At 42.6% G+C, this 17274-nt stretch overlaps 1 protein-coding gene across 3 annotated transcripts in view; it reads left to right on the forward strand.

Moving 5' to 3' along the window:
• The window catches only part of COL18A1 (collagen type XVIII alpha 1 chain), a 156520-nt gene that overhangs the window by 13831 nt on the left and 125415 nt on the right, over window positions 1-17274 (forward strand). Inside the window, exon 1 of one of the 3 annotated variants that reach the window (XM_083611265.1) lies at window positions 11720-11821. The exons of 1 other annotated variant lie outside the window; for it this stretch is intronic. The gene's annotated coding sequence lies outside the window, so the exon portion shown is untranslated. Of the gene's footprint in view, window positions 1-11719; window positions 11822-17274 lie in introns of those variants that run through there. One more of the 3 variants, XM_083611264.1, reaches the window with a different exon arrangement.

Genomic DNA, 17274 nt, shown 5'->3' on the forward strand with positions numbered 1-17274 from the left:
CTGCCTTGATCTGCTTTACCTGGCAGGGTGGGACTTCCCATTTGTTTTTGCGCTGTCTATATCTGTTAATGGAAGGGATAAAGAGGTTATGGGAAACTCTTGCTAGATCAGAGCAAAGGCCCACTTAGTCTAGCATCCTGTTCTTGTGGTTGTCAGCCAGATGCCTAAGGGGCACCCAACAAGGTGGCATTGAGACTTGCAGAATACTGGCTGAAGGCTGATTGAAGGGCATATGCTTAAAAATGGGTTATGTGAAGCACTTAATTTCCATTAAAATGCCTCAGTGGGAAGAACTCGGTCCATTTAGTAATTCATTCCTTTTCAGAAATTCCATTTTGGCAGCAGCTGGACATCAGTTTTAATAGTTGATGGCCAACCAGATCTGTCTGTCTGTCTGGCCGTGAATCATGGGAAGACTTATCTTCTCCAAGATTAGGCAAATGTTGTGCAAATTTCTGGGAAGAATATATTATGGGGAAGCTAGGCTAATTACTGGCAAGGCAGCATTGAGAGAGGACAGACCTAATTGTAACCCTTTTTGGGGGGAGTGGGGGGTAAGAGATATTATGAAACACTCTGCTTCTCTATAAATAATGCACCAGACTAAAGTATTAGCACTTTTCAAACAATTACTTTATTCACATTATACTAAAATTCAGGGTCGTCCAATGAAATTGATTTCAGTAGGTTCAGGATAGACAAAAAAAATGAAGGGATGAAGCATGCAAACTGGGCAGCTTGGGGGGTGGGGAAAGAATTTTCACTAAGGTGCATTTTTTCCCCTCTGGATGTAGAATCTGAAACTTCCTGGTGGTGCAGAATCTGAGAATGAAAATGCATAGCTCAGGAGGATACTGGGGTGGTGCTTATAGTCATCTAATAGAAAAGCAAATGTCTGATAAATTGGAATGAATGTGCAAATAAAACCAGGAGCAGCTGGTGTGGTGGGGGTGCCACAGAACCCCTCTCCTGACAGTGGCTTACCTGGTTGTGTTGGGGCAAGGCAGCAGTGAAGTTGGGACAGTGTGGGTGAATCAGCTGGAGCTTAAGTGTCCCACTATGCTGAAAAAAACTCTTGGGCCTGCTCCACGTGATACCAACCAAAGTTAACTGTGTGTCTGCTTCATGGTCCTGTGAATGTGGCTGAAGCTAATCTTCCTAACCACATTTGTTTGTTTTGCAAATCATCTTCTTCAAATGATGCACTGCATATTGAAGGCTCATCTGATGAATATCCTGCAAATGCCCCTGCTTTTAAAAACCTGTGAAGCAGACCTTTGGACCATGTTGGAAATTAATTTTCTGAAACAACACCTGGACACGATGGGGAAAGAACTCACTCTTCCTTTATCCTGGATCGTGTGTGTGGCATGACGCTGTTGGTGAATGCTATGCAATTTAGCCATTAGAGAGTTTAATATGCCACTTAATTTCTTCATCCTTTCCCCTCCCTTTTAAGTTTCTTTAACTGCTGTTTTTCCTGTGTGCACACCAAATTCTTTTTAGACTAATCTGTTTTTAATGGTTTAGGGGGATTACATTTTAAAGAGCAGTTTCAAAGGGTTTGTCTGTTCTTTTTTTTAAAAAATTGAGAGCTTACCAAGAAAGGAATTACAACTGGCATTTCAAGAGAGTTCAAAGTGATAAGGGAGACATCTGTGATTAAACATTGGATACATATCAGTGGCCCAAAGCTGTGAGATTAATAAAAGGATTTAAATGATCCTTAAATATATCTGATGGCAAATATTTCCCCAAAATTATTTTAGTCGTATCTTTTTATTCTCATTTTATAAAACTTTATTCCATCCAATGGATTGTCAAGCCCTCTTTTGTGAGGGTGTGTGTGGGATACATCCAATATTTACTGCATGAAATATGTTTTGTTTAACTTGGAATATAGTAATTTCTTCTCATGCACACAGCTGCGTACTTATGATGGAATCCCCTACCTTGCTACCTATTGGCTAGGTGTTTGTAGGTAGTAAGAATACTGCAACATACTTGTTTATTACCTGGATTGGGTGGTCTGTGCATGACTGCGATGGTGAGGTGATCCAGTTGTTGCGGTTCATATAGCCCATGGCTGAACAACTTTATATGGATGCCTAGATCTGGATGCTGCTTCTGGAGAGGTCTGCTGGAAGCCCCCAACATAAAAAAATATGTAACTAGTTGCACGCAAAAACTAGCCTTTTAAATGGAGTGGAGAATTACAAATTGAACTGTTGCTGCATATAGGCATATAGCTATTCCAGAGGCAACTCCGCAAAAGACCTAGTTTGGGAGAGCAAAGAGGTAGCAAAGGCCATTATTACAGGAGCAAGGATTGTTATGCTCATTAAAAACAAATACGCTGTGACTGACAGCTGGGAGAGTAATGAGTGGAGTGCTGGCTACCCCTGGAATCATCCCTGACCTGTTTCCACAATGTCCTGCTACTAAGCTTGTTCACCATTACTGGTCCTCCTGCTAAGGAATTCCAGGATTCCCAGAAACACAATTTGAAAACCTTTGCTCTGATTTCTGCCATCCGGTTAGTGCAGGGCAGATTTCACCCTCATCTTATTATAATATTCTCTGGTATGAATGTGTGGAAAATAATAGCTATTGATTATTCCAGCATGCTTCTCAATTTCTTGGTGAAGCTGGTGCCCTTGGCATATTTTGGATAAGCCACCTTATGGGATAGCTGCTTATACTTGACTATGGGTCTTCACATTTGTAAATTGTAGCTGCTTGCATATTTTTTTGTTTGTTTCTTTTGATTGTCAGAATGGGTTCCCATCAACATAGGGGAGATTTAAGTTGTGCTAGTGACAAAAATACTTTTCTCCACTGTGGGAGAGAGATGGCTTCTGATCCTATTTGTGCAGCAGAGGGACAACACAGTGGCAGGTCCAGATTCCAATGCTAGTGACCCAGAAATAGTCTCCTTGTTGTACAGTATGACCCATGAGAACAAGGCTTGTGAAATTATTCTTAACGAGGATGACTCATAACATGAGCCCAAGAACAGAGACTGACCTTGGGATGGGAATGTGCAGAAATTGTGGTTAGAAGAACACTTCTTTTCTTTCTCACTGCTAAAAGTGAAGCAGAGAGGCTCTGGAATTTCTGAAATGCATCCATGTAATGAGCATAAATACAGTGAGGCTGCATCTTGTAGAGACCTTAGCCTTGTTCTTACAAACATGCCATTTATCAAGTGGTTACTTTTGTGATAGCTCTTTCCCACTTACCCTCATATCTCCTTTGGCATAATTCTCAGTGCAGTCGGCTCACAAATGCAACTGAAGTTCATCAAGGACTGTGCTGGAAGAGTAAAATGTGAATTGACTCTGAATGGAGGTTTGAAACTGAGCTTCCTACATCCAAGCCCAGGAGGCCTCTTGGAATGGGACTATTCCAAGGAAATTGCTAATTTGTGGTCCAGTGTGAGTCATGCTCTTGCATTCTTGCAGCATTTTTATTGTAGCAGATGCTTCAAGGATGTGGGACTCAGGGTACTACTGCAGCATATGCAGCCTTTTAAATGAAGCCTTCCTTGTCCTATCTGGTGAGAGCATACATGCTGATCATTATTGGAACATGTTTGGATGTCCATTGTAAGAATCCTGTAGCAGAGGGCTACGTATGAGGGCATCTAATTTAAAAAACCATAGCTCTAGTCAAGTCAGTAACAAATGTTAAATGGATTATGGAAAATGGTAAAGGGCTGCTATTTCCTCTATTTCTGGTGGCCTCAGTGATAGCAACCGGTAGCTATGGGGTGGGGGGAGTCTCTCAGCTCGAGCTGTGTCCAAGCATGATGGAAGGTTTCTTTCCTCCTTTGCAGAACTTGAAATTCACCAGGTGAGGCACCAGGCACATTTTGCACCTGGCTATCAGCCACTTGTGACCAAGTGAAAATGTCTGGGCGCCAGAATGGTGTCTGGTGTCTCCACCATCTGGAGGTGCATACCTTGGGTCTTGGCTGTTTTCACACACCAGCAACGCATCCTGTAGAATTGTGTTTTATCTACACAATCATAAGGAATTTCAGGAACCAAAAATATGTATTGAAAAATACAACTTTTGAGCTGTCTGGCCCAATAATGGCAACTAGGCATTCCATTTTGGCGACTGTATCCCTGGTTTAAGGAGCCATTTGGCACCTAGCTTATATATCTGAGTTTCCAACACTGCTCCTCTGTTGTCTGCGGCCCTAAAAATATAGTGTCTCACACCTCTGCCCCAGTCTTTATGATGAGGTAGGGATAGGAGGCATAATGGAACAGACTGTTAGATGATCTTCATGGTTAGTTCTAACTATCTATGGACAGTGCAGATTCAGTAACTAGGAAAATCTTGTTTGACACTCCATTCTTTCTTGTTGAGAAATGCTTTTAAGAGCAAGGGGACAGCTTTGACATATTCAGAGACTAGAGGCAAGTAAGCTGAAGTGTTTGCTGATTATCTCCTGAGTTTACTCAAAAATGCAAAGTGCATTGAGAATGCAAGCTGCATCACCCTTTATGTCATTATTCAGCTCTCAAGAAACACATTTAATTTACCTGGTATACTATCCCAGATGATTTCATGTTGCTATGTCTTCGAGGTTCATGAAGTTGCAGGAACTGGCAGCGAACTGACTGTTCTCATTTAGATTAAGTCTAGGAAAAGAAAGCATTCACTGTAGCAGGTAGTGAAAAAGGAAAGGTGTGCTGGAGGTATTAAGGAGTTTATATTTCACCCCAGGCATTTGAAGGACAAAGGCTGTGCTGTTCATGGACTATCTGGTGTCTCACCAGCTGCTAGAATCAACTCTTGTTGGATGCAGCTGCGTTCTTGGAATATTGCTTTCTGACTGCCCTGATCTGGCTATAGATTTTGTTGCCCCTGCCATAATAGAGGAAAGGCTAAAAGGTGCCATTGTGGCCTTGATAATTTTTTAAGTAGAACTAATTCTAGGTATGTTTTGTCATCCATAACATGATAGGAACATACTGCCTTACACTGATTAATACGCTTGGTCCACTCAACTCAATATTGTCTACACCGACTGGCAGCTGCTCTTAGGGATTTAAGACAAGGGCCATTCCCAGCCCTACCTGGAGATGCTAAGAATGAAACCTGGGGCTGTCTGTATGCAAAGCAGAAGCTTTACCACTGAGTTATGGCCTTTCCTACCAGCCCATTTGAAAAGTCACTGTTTTGAAATGCATTTAATCTTGTTCTCCCCACCCCTCCGCAACTTGTCTAGCCCATTCTCAACTTTGCAGAGTAGTATATTCAAAATAGATGAGCCCAGTGACGTTAATAATTCTCTTGAAGCATATGGAATTTGCCCCTGGAAATCTCCCCTTAGTAGTTCATGGGTAACACTAATATTTTCAAAGGTCAACGGAAGATTTAGCCCAGTATACAGTATTCTGTATGTAGCCACATCATTCTCAGATCTTTAACAAAACCATTGTTCTACTCATACAAAACACTTTCTATACCCATGTAAAAGAAGTCCAAGACACATTCCTGGTAAATTTATTATTGATCAAAAATGGCTTCTTTCCTGCAGCATTGGGTATGTAAAGCAACTGAAACAGATAAGTAGCAATTCTGTTAGCAAAAACTGCAGATTCAAATGACTTAATGCCCGCTTAAACATCCACATGCTTAACAGTATTTCCTAAAACATCCCTATTGTTTGTCTTCTAAATTGCCAAGGACTGCTTGATTGACAGCTGTTAAATGTAGGCTTTTATTAGGCTGTTTCCACTGTCTGTTGCAGCGATGAGAAACCTGTGGCCCTCCAGAAATTGTTGGATTCCAATTTCTATCAACCCCAACTAGCATCACCAGTGGTCAGAGATAGTTGGAACAACATCTGATTTGCCATGCCTGATCTGTTACCTACACCACCACACATACTCGATGAGCAAAATTTAAACAAATATCCAATGTAATAAAGAAAACACATAGTGCATCCTGTTAACTTTAACAAAAGGTGAATTCTGTTTCCCATTTAGCCTAGGCCTCTCCTTTAAATTTTCCTATTGCAATGGTTCATTATGAGTAATAAAAGTCTATCATAGTGCAGTAGCTTGTTTGGCTATTTCTAGGTCTGATTTCACATCAAAGTAAACTGGGAACACACATAATATAAAAAGAGGTCTTGGTCTCAACTCAGTTTCCAGCAAGTTGGGAGGAGCCTGGTGGATGGGCTTGAATGAGCTTTCATTGAACTGGTACATTTGCTCTCCAGTTCACTTGAGTGCTGTAGAAGAATGCACAGAAAGTTCACGTGCACACACACATACGCAGAGAGAATTAGTAGCTGGAAAGTTCATTTTTAAAAGGAACTAGTTGCAGTTCATCCTTTTACAGAACAGTCTTCCAAGTTCATCCACATGCATTTCATTGGTGGTGGGGAAGATAAAATATCAGCATTCAGAGTATTACAGGTTGCTATGCTGAAGCAGAGAGCCCAAAAGTAAACTGGGGGCCACACACAAGTAACAATATGTCTGACAGACAGAATGTCAATAGGTGGAACTTCTCCATAATTGTATTCCATAGTGTAAAAGGTTTAACCTGTTTAATTTGTGCCAGCCATACAGATGTTAAAAGCACAAGGCATTATCCAACTGTTGCTGTCATCATGGTGTAAAGCATACAGATAATAGTTATTGTTCCCTTTTAAATAAAAATGTAGGAGATCCTCATCACTGATTCCCTGGAACATTCCTGGTGGCACCTTGTCCTAAAAACTACATGAAGGGAAAGCTTGAATAGGGCTTGATAAAGAACCTGAGGAGTAGGTATCTTAGGTAAAATACAATTTTCCCCTTGGCTTTTTGTTCCTTCGTGATGCAAGGACTTTCTGGCATAAGAAGCAGGCCTTGCTCCCCTGGCCCATAAGACAAAGTGGCCCTTTCTTGTAGGGTTCCTCTCTCCTCTTTAAATAGGGTATCCTAGAAATCAGGTATCCTGGACCTTCAACAACTAACAAACAAGCAGGTATTCAGAGGTTGAAGCATTTCTCATTACTGCATCTCATGTCCATGGAAAAGCTTCATACACTAATTTTCATCTCATTATGCAGCTGTTAAAGGCATTGGAGCCCTGCCAGGGAAAACGCTGACAACATTGTTAATCAGGTGTCTGATAATGCTTGAAGGAAAGTGCCTCTAAATACAGTCATATGACTTTACTTAGTTCTGAGGCAAGAGGTTTCAAATTATTAATTAGCGATCATTGTCACCGTATGTTAAGTCCACTGACATGGTAGCCAAACTCTGTGTTTTTTTAGGATTATGCAAAAGGAGATAATTTCCCCAGGAAATGCAGATAAGGGCACAAAGCAAATATTCACCTTCCAGAACCATTTTGTCCAAGATTTAACAGTGCATTTATTTATTTAGTTGCAGGTGGCAGGGAAAGGTGTAGTGTGTGTGCGTGCATGCACTTAAGGAAACTGTGGGCAAATGGTTTAGTTTGAAGTGGAATTTTATCCAAAATGTATCCTTTAAAAGCACTTGTGATATGTCCGTCACTCACTGAAAATAAGCATATGGAGAAGATTTAATTGCTTATTTATACCTTGCTTTCATTTTATCCTCAGGTTATGAATCAAGGACATCATGATTTGTACCTCTTCCAGTGAATCTTAAGGCCAAACTAGATATGATCTTAATTGTGTGAATGTGATGAATGTCCATGTTTCTTGTTACATAAATAGCAGCCAAGGGGAAGGTTACAAGCAGACTAGGGACCGTAGAAAAGGAGGGGGAGTTTAACACTCTCTCCCAGCCATGGCCAATGGGAACTTCCCTTGAAATTCAAATAACAACTTCAGAGAAGGAAATTTTGTGTGAACAGTGGCAGAGAGAGAGAGAGTTGAATTATCTCTCCCCAGCCTCATGGTCCCAAGTCTACTCAGTCTTCCTCATGGTTGCTAGTTACATAATAAGAACATGTCCATTAAATGCATCCATGTAATTAATGCCATGCCACTTTCAAGAGAGATGTTTCAAATGTTGGTTCTAGCCAGTTTACAAGATGGGTCTGTAGCATTTTCCTGTTAGAATTATAATGTGAAGTGACCCTAAATTCCCCCCTCCGACTATTCATTTGTTGAAATCCAGAATAATCAAAAGGGCTTGACCCAGTTGTGCTACTTGATCAAAGTATTCACTTGGAGATACAGTGGTGCCTTGGTTTGCATACGTCTTGGTTTGCATATGTTTTGGATTACAAACACGTCAAACCCGGAAGTGCGTGTCCCGGTTTGCAATCTTTTTTAAGATTACAACCCTTTTTTTTTTGGATTACGAACAAAAAATTTTTGGAGGCCCCATTGGCTAAAGCGTGCCTTGGGTTACAGCCTGTTTTGGTTTACAAACGGACCTCTGGAACAGATTATAGTTGTAAACCAAGGTACCACTGTATTCAAAAGACAGCTGGGAACAACTCTAGGCCCAGGCACTGATCCCAGAGTGCCACTGCAACATTCTTTGTTTTTGAGGATACCTGTCTTCCTTCTGGTTACCCATATATCCTTGGGGAAGTCTGTTGTATCTGAGATTTGACAAGTCCATATGGACAGCACAGGAATTCTTGATTGTATACTATAGCCTCAGTTGTTTTTCCATGCCCCAGTTACGCTGCTCTCTCCATCGTAAATAGCCAGTATGTGGCATAGAGTCATGCCTGCACCACACTGACTGAAATACATGCAGTGGAAGGCTGTACTAAGGATCCCATTTAAGATGGCATTGGTGATGGTCAGAACCTCCCAGTGCCATCCAGAACTTATTGCTAGGTTTGCAGAGCCAGCCTAATAATAATAATAATAATAATAATAATAATATATTATTTATACCCTGCCCATCTGGCTGGGTTTCCCCAGCCACTCTGGGCAGCTTCCAACAAAACACTAAAATACAATAACCTATTAAACATTAAACACTTCCCTAAACAGGGCTGCCTTTAGATGTCTTCTAAAAGTTTGGTAGTTATTCTTCTCTTTGACATCTGGTGGGAGGGTGTTCCACAGGGCAGGCGCCACTACCGAGAAGGCCCTCTGCCTGGTTCCCTGTAACTTGGCTTCTCGCAGTGAGGGAACCACCAGAAGGCCCTCGGTGCTGGACCTCAGTGTCCGGGCAGAACAATGGGGGTGGAGACGCTCCTTCAGGTATACTGGACCAATACATTTTGGCACCTGAGGCAAAACACAAAATGCCCCCAGGCGCCAAGGAAGAAGGGGTGAGTGAGTGAAGATCGACATCAGGAACAAGGGGGGGGGGGAGGAGGAATCAACTCAGACTTACCTGATGGTTGAAGTTTAAATAAAAAACCATTATGGGGCCCACTGAATCACACTGGGCGGGTGCATAGCCCAGGAGATCCCAGAGGGCAGCCCCCCACCTCTTCCCTAGGGGGGTCAAGAAATGGCATGGGGGCCAGGCAGCAGTAGAGGCAGCTGATCTGGCCTCCAAGGAGTGTGTGGCAGCAGCTGTGGGTGATGTATTCCTTGGAGGCCGGATCTGCTGCCCCTGTAGATCCTGCTGCCCGAGGCAGTCGTCTCATTGGTGGGTCGGCCCTGAGACTTTGACAACCTGAGCTTTCTCCTTCTAAACACATACAGTATTGTGATCCAGGACTTTCATTCTAAAACATGCATCAGCCCTCAAGTTCTCTATTCCATATTGGACGAACTGTCGTCTTCCACCATTAGTCAGGTTTCACTTTATACGGCTGTCCAACCTTTCCAAGCCACAGCGCAGGGTGTAGCCCAGCAGGATTTACTGTTAGCCTCTGAGTTGTGCTGAAAAGGCAGAAAGTCCAGCCCCTGATCCAAGGATGACTGAAATTGAAAGTACGTAGTTATTTTCAAACTACACAATGTACCCAATTTTAAGTTCTTGGGGCTGCTTGTGTGTGTAAATGTATGTAATATACTAAAGAAGCAGTAAATATATATAATATACTAAAGAAGCAGTAATACACGAAAGTTAGGAATGAGAAACTACAAGCCAACGTTATCTTTTCTTGCCCTTTTTTAGTCACATTGATTTTTTAAAAAAAAGTTAATGAAAATGTCAGGGGGAGGCGATTTCCACCACCACCCCGGCAGCACTGGAGGTAATAATCTTCTTTCAGTTCTTTCTTTGCTAATTGAAGAGTTGACATTATCCCCTTCAGTGAAAGAACCCTTTGTTAGAGTTGGTTGCTGGGCAAATCAAAATCTTGGCAGCCAGACTGCAAGGCCTGAAATTCTTCTTTGCACATCACTTTCCTAAAACAGGTAGAGTTTAATGGCCTTTTTAGATGCAAGGCTGCCTCCTGCCTCCCTTTTCTTGCCCTTAAATCTTGCCCTTTAGGGACTACAAATAATTTACTTTTCTTAAAATGGCTATCTACTCATGGGCCCAGAATTTTTGTGCCAATTATATCCAGAAAAACCAAGGGAAAGGTCAGGCAGTCTAGACGCTAATCCGAAAGTACTGCATTTCTTCCCTAGCTCGTTGCTTAGCAACGTGGATTAATGTTTGAGAATGACGATGACAGTCACTGAGTCTTGCTATGGTATGTGGTGCCAGTGCTGTACCACCTCTTTGGCTCCAGCACTTTCTCTGTTTGCAAAGAGAGTCCAGAAAGCGGCACCAGTGTGGGAAAATCCACCCTCTTCTTTTACTGAAATGTACACCAGTACTGGAGGAAAGGTGTTCAACAAATTCAAAATGTCCTGTGCAAATAAGTGTAGAAGAATAGTTCCTCCCTTCCAATTATTTGAAAATGAAACTGTGGCATTGAAATAAGAGTTTTGGGTTGTTTTTTTGCTTTTGTTTTGGAATAGCAACATTGTATGCATATGCCTACCATCACTGCTTGTTTCATTAGTAATTATTATTGAATTCATTAGGAATTATTGTTGAATAATTTCTTCCCCAGTCACTTCTAGGGGAGCTCACTAGATTTAGGTGAACATAATTTAGCCCGTATGTGCAATTGGGAATTATGATTTCTTGGGAGAACTTTATTCTCTGTGAGAGTAGGTCATGGACAGATACTCTAGAAATTAATTCAGGGTGAATAAATTCATAGGGTTAAAGGGGGGATGATAAGAAGTAGGATCACGGTGGCAAGCAGACCTTGTCCTCAAGTCTGTGCACGTTCACTAGATTTAGGTCAGGCATAGGCAAACTCGACCCTCCAGATGTTTTGGGACTACAACTCCCATCATCCCCAGCTAACAGGACCAGTTGTCAGGGGTGATGGGAATTGTAGTCCCAAAACATCTGGAGGGCCAAGTTTGCCTATGCCTGATATAGGTGAACATTATTTAGCCCTTATGTGCAATTGGGAACTTTGATTTCTTGAAAACCTAAAAGGGGAGCTTCCTGTATAGTGCATCTGCTCTTCCTTGGATATATCCCAGGAAGAGCAAGCTACTACAGATATAACTTAAGAGCTAAGTCACAGTTATCACCATAAATTTCAAAACGATCCACCTTTATTGTATTTCTCACCCTTAAGGCATTAGCTGCTGAAATGCATGGGAAGGGGGCTTCTTAACTCTTAGTAAGTCTGTTGCCAGAACTACCTTCTGCTTTGCTGTTCACCTGAAGGCAATGGTTAATCATTTCACTTTCAGCTTGTTTATTTTTCCTCTGTTTGGTTCTGGACTTTGTAGTCTGCCTCTTTATTAATAAGCCTGATTCCGTGCCGAAGGGGTTGTGGAAGTCAGCAAATCCAGCAGAAGGGATATATATTTTCTGCCTCCAGGCTTCTGATGTAAACAGTGTGTGAAGTCCAGTTTAAAGAATTGAGAAAGGAGGTATAATTTTTTACTTTCACTACAGGTGTGAAAATGTTTAAAGCCAGCACTGCAGAAGCATATTTATTTATCATTCAGGGGAGTAATTAAGCTGTTTTCAGACATTTGTATATGAGGGCTATAGCTCAGTGGTTGAGCATCTGCTTTGCTCACAGAAGGTCCCAGCTTCAGTCCCTGGCATCTTCAGGTAGGCTGGGATAAGGATCCCAATCTGAAACCTCAAGAGACCCAGCTCATCATAAATCAATCACATTTAAGTAAGCAGACCATGTTTTCCCATGAGAAATAGTTGGGGTTGTACATTATCAAGGAGGTGGTGATATGTGGTTTTATGTTGAATGGTGGCGATGGCTGAAGTGGTGAGAGTGTGTGTCTATCTAGCATTCTGTAATAGCAGGCAGAGCAGATGTAGCCAGGATGAGGAGCCTTATGGGATGTTCAAACAAGCAGAAGGGCTGTCACATGAATATGGCTACTTGTTTTATGCGGCACTAGCTTTGGTACCAACAAAAGGAAGAGAAACACTAATCGGAGCAGGACATGGGACGGGAATCATCTGCATCCTTCATCTAATGCCCGGTGGACTGGCTCTAACAATCAAATAGTGCTGCTTGTCAACTGTATTTGAGAGCAGTCTGTTTCATGCTCTGTGCATCTGAACGGGAAATGCTGATGCTAGCTGTTGCGAAGCTTTCTTGTTTCATGGGTGCTTGCGAACGACTGGCAACCAAACATTCACATTGTCTAAAGGGAAAAGCAAAGTTGAGGTGGCTGGGGCAATAACCTTTCGATAGGTAGCGTTCCTGGTGGGAAAACATTGCTGGTACATGAGGGTTTGGATAGTGTGTAATATTCCTCCTTTTCTGGTAGGGTTTTCTACTTCACTTACTATTGTGACTAACAGACTGTTGACCTTCCCTGCCTCCCATAAATTTGGTGGGCACGAGCACATGCTATAAATCTACCTCTCCTAAAAATGTTTTGTTGTGACCAATCACAGCTCTGCTGCTTCTGCATCTTTTAATAGCTATTTGTGCCCTAAAAGTGGTGGAAAGATGCATTAGAATCTGTACTGTACTACTTTCAACATGGAGACAAATTAAAATCTTAGGTACAAATTTTCATAGAATTATGAAGGAAGGGAACAAAGTTCACCTAGAGGTTAGATGGCAAAACATGAAAAAGGAGACTGCAAAGCTGATGCTCCCCCTACCCTTTTATTCTTGGACCATCCAAAAAAGGGTTCACACATCACATTGTTACGCATTCACCAATATGTATCTGAGTTGGAAGAGAAATTAACCCTCTTATACCTGCCCTCCTACCTATTGGACAGAAGGAACCTTTGCCATAAGTCAAATTTACCATTTCTGTAGGCTGGAAATACCAGGCTTTTCAGCTTCTAGATAATTAACAATTGTCAGCAGAACAATGGCAGCATTGTGACATGTGAAAAGAAACCCAATGAGCCAATTCTTTTGCGTAATACTGTATTATGGTTCCATGAACACTGGCACGATTTACATTAAGAGTATCCCTCCATGCACCCATCAGTTCTCAAACATTAAATTAATTAAACTTGTTCTGGAAAGGGTTAGGCCAGCATTATATGATGCATGTGTTGTTAATTTATATAGCACCCAACTGTTAGTGTACACTGCCCCCCATCAGCCTTAACCACAGGATGTAATTATCCTAATTTTAAATGTGGGGAAGTAATGCATTGTGTTGGAATTTGAAACCAGATCACCTGTTTGCAAACTTTGTTATCTAAAGTAGCTTATGTGCATTTTTAAGTTAGCCATGAAGTTATCCCAAAGCCATTTTAAAGGCCCCTAATTGGAAAACAATTTAAGAAGAACAGAAGAGCAACCCTGCTGGATCAAGTCAAAGGCCCAGCTAGTCCAGCATCCTCACAGTGGCCAACTAGATGTCTATGGGAAGCCTGCAGCCAGGATCTGAGGGCAGCTGCAGCTGCTGCTGCAGCAGCAGCACTCTGTCCCCTTTAAATTCTCAGCAACTGGCATTTATTGCCATACTACTTCCGCGCTGTGGGTTAAACCACAGAGCCTAGGACTTGCCAATCAGAAGGTTGAGCTCCCGTTGTTCGGTCCCTGCTCCTGCCAACCTAGCAGTTTGAAAGCGCGTCAAAGTGCAAGTAGATAAATAGGTACCGCTCCGGCGGGAAGGTAAACAGTGTTACTGTGCGCTGCTCTGGTTCGCCAGAAGCGGCTTAGTCATGCTGGCCACATAACCTGGAAGCTGTACGCTGGCTCCCTCGGCCAATAAAGCAAGATGAGCGCCACATCCCCAGAGTCATCCGCAACTGGACCTAATGGTCAGGGGTCCCCTTTACCCTTACTTCCGACAGTGGAGGTAGGACATAGCCCCTATAGCCACTAGTAGCTAGTAGCCACTAATAGTCTCATCCTCTTTTAAATCCCTTTCCTCAGCAGTATTTGAATGACGTGCTTCAATCTGTTTAATCATGTTTACATGTACTAAGATATGTGTGTTTTCATATTTGGGCATTTTAAGACACGTCAATTTATAACTACTTCTTTTCAAAAATCCACAGTGATCAGTACAACTTGCTAACAAAACCTTTCATAAGAAATGTGCAGTATCTCTTTTTTCTCATACTCTCTTAATAGACTCAGTTCATCATGCCACACCCAGTCCCTAAAATCTCACTCTTCTCCCCCATCTCACACACTTTCACATCACCTGCTCAATGAAGTCGAGCCCCAGTCATAGAAAACAAAGCAGCAACTTTATCAGCCAAGTTTTGGACTACAGAATTACCGTATTTTTCGCTCGATAACACGCACCTGACCATAACACGCACATCGTTTTTAGAGGAGGAAAACAAGGGAAAAAACATTCTGAATGAAACAGTGGATGTATCATTTTTGTGCTTCATGCTGTGGCCACAGACATGTGATCTGATGGTGAATTTGGGGTGACCCAATGCAAAAATCCTGAGAATCCCTGTGGATCCATGCTTTGTAACCACGTTTTTGCACCATTGCAGCCCCAGGCAACAGTGGGTGTGTGATTTTGGGGGGGGCAGGCTGTAGCCATGGACATGCTATGTGCTCTGATGGTGAATTTGGGGTGACCCAATGCAAAGATCCTGAGGATCCATGTTTTGTAACCACGTTTTTGCACCATTGCAGCCCCAGGCAACAGTGCGTGTGTGATTTTTGGGGGGCAGGCTGTAGCCATGGACATGCTATGTGATCTGATGGTGAATTTGGGGTGACCCAATGCAAAGATCCTGAGGATCCATGTGGATCCATGCTTTTTAACCACATTTTAAGTGGGGAAGGAAGGAAAAATACAGAATGGACAAGGAGCACGAGAGGGGTGTGCAGAGAAGCAGCTGGCTAAGAATGCAGGAGAGGGGTATAACGGGAGGGAGGAAAGGAAGGTAAAAGTTTTCCCTCACCTACCCACCCAAGCCAGCCAGCTCGCGCTCTCTCTCTCTCTCTCTCTCTCTCTCTCTCCCTCCTGCATGTTTTCAGCAGCACCGGAGCACAGAGACGACACTCTGCTTTCCCCTCTGCTTGCCTGGAGGGGAGGGGCTTTCCCTGCTCTTTGTTCCGTTTGAGCAAACACAGCAAGGAAACAGAGGAGGGTGGGCAGTAAGACCCTGAGGCAGAATGCAGGAAAGCAGCCACTTCCTCTTTTCAGGTTTCCCTTCTCCGAGACGCGCGATTTGATTTTTGCCTGATTTTTTTTGCCATTTGGCTCCAGGGACCACACATTCGCTCAATAACACGCACAGACATTTCCCCTTCCTTTTTAGGAGAAAAAATCTGCGTGTTATAGAGGGAAAAATACGGTACTTTCCTTTGTACTGTCTGTTCCCCTTTGTTCTCACTCTTATGGTTGTGTCTGTCCATCATGTTCCCTGGCCCTTGTTACATTAACAGCTTCTCCAAGGTTTGTTCTAGTTGTACGCACAGCTGGCTAATATGAAATGTATTTTGGCTATTCAGTTAATCAGTTAAAATCCAAATCAATGCTAGTGGGCACTAGTAAACTATTGAGCTTATATTCTAATTGACAATTTTGTTGGTGCCTGCCCAGAGGTATTTTGGTTCATAGAAATCATAGAATTGTAGAGTTGGAAGGGACTCTGTGGATCTAGTCCAGACTTCCTCAACCTCGGCCCTCCAGATGTTTTGGCCTACAACTCCCATGATCCCTAGGTAGCAGGCCTAGTGTTCAAGGATGATGGGAATTGTAGTCTCAAAACATCTGGAGGGCTGAGGTTGAGAAGCCTGGTTTATACTATAAGACACACCTTTTAGCTCCTATAATTAACCAACAAGCTTTTTTTATCTGAAAATACTCCTTCATGGGTAATCTTGGAAACTATATATTTGGCACCCTTTTATGGGATGGATGATGTTAGGGTATAGGTATATAAAATGGAGAGGACTTTTTCCACCTGCAATTTCAGTGGCTAGGGAGTCCCGGAAAATAAACCCTACGTTCATGAGTTTTTATACGACTGCAAATGTGTAAAAATGTCTGCTGCACTGTCATGGAGAAATTTGCAAGCTGATGCTTCATTATTTGTTTGGTGGAGACAGCTGCTGCAGAATGTGATTTAAAGCTTTATATGGTAACTGCATATTGCGTGTGCACTGGCTCTGAATTCATCTGTAAAGAACATAGTTACCCTAAGCAAAGCATGAAGTTCCCTGTAATGACATGAGTGCCTTGTGAACTGGCATTATTAATTTCTAGTAGAAATATTATAATTAATCTATACTGTAGTAGTATAACATTACAGTCATACCTTGGGATAAATGTGCTTCAAGTTAAGTATTTTTGGGTTGCACTCTGCGGCAACCCGGAAGTAACGGAGCGTGTTACTTCTGGGTTTCACTGCACACGCATGTGCAGACGGTCAAAATTACGTCATGCGTGGAAGTGGCGAAACGCAACCCGCGCACACGCAGGCGCGGGTTGTGTTCGCTTCACGATGCGAACGGGGCTCCGGAACAGATCATGTTCGCATCCCGAGGTACCACTGTACATTGTTCTGCTTTTGAAACTATGATTGGGAGCAAACATAGTTATTCCAGCAACACAAAGATTTCTGCTTCTGCATTGGAACAGTCTCTCCCTCTCTTCCCCCGTGTGCCCCCTAAATCAGCTCTAGGGGTTTGTCCAATATTCTGGAGCAGATTTGGAAAGGACACAGGGTGTGTGTGAAGGTAGAAGCTGGGAGTGGGGAATCCCATTGTGCTGGCCATAATCTTTTGTGCTGACAGGACATAGTTGGTGAATACTACCCTATATTACATTGCTGGCTGTAGTAACTGTGAGATACAGATAATATCCTTTGAAAGTTTTCATCCTCACCCATATCCAGCTAATAGCAAAGTCCTAGAACCGGAACGGAACAAAAGACCATCTCCCACTCGCTGCATCAA

This window comes from Podarcis filfolensis (genome assembly GCF_964270895.1).
Source record: "Podarcis filfolensis genome assembly, chromosome: 1".
NCBI classification, from domain to species: Eukaryota; Metazoa; Chordata; class Lepidosauria; order Squamata; family Lacertidae; genus Podarcis; species Podarcis filfolensis.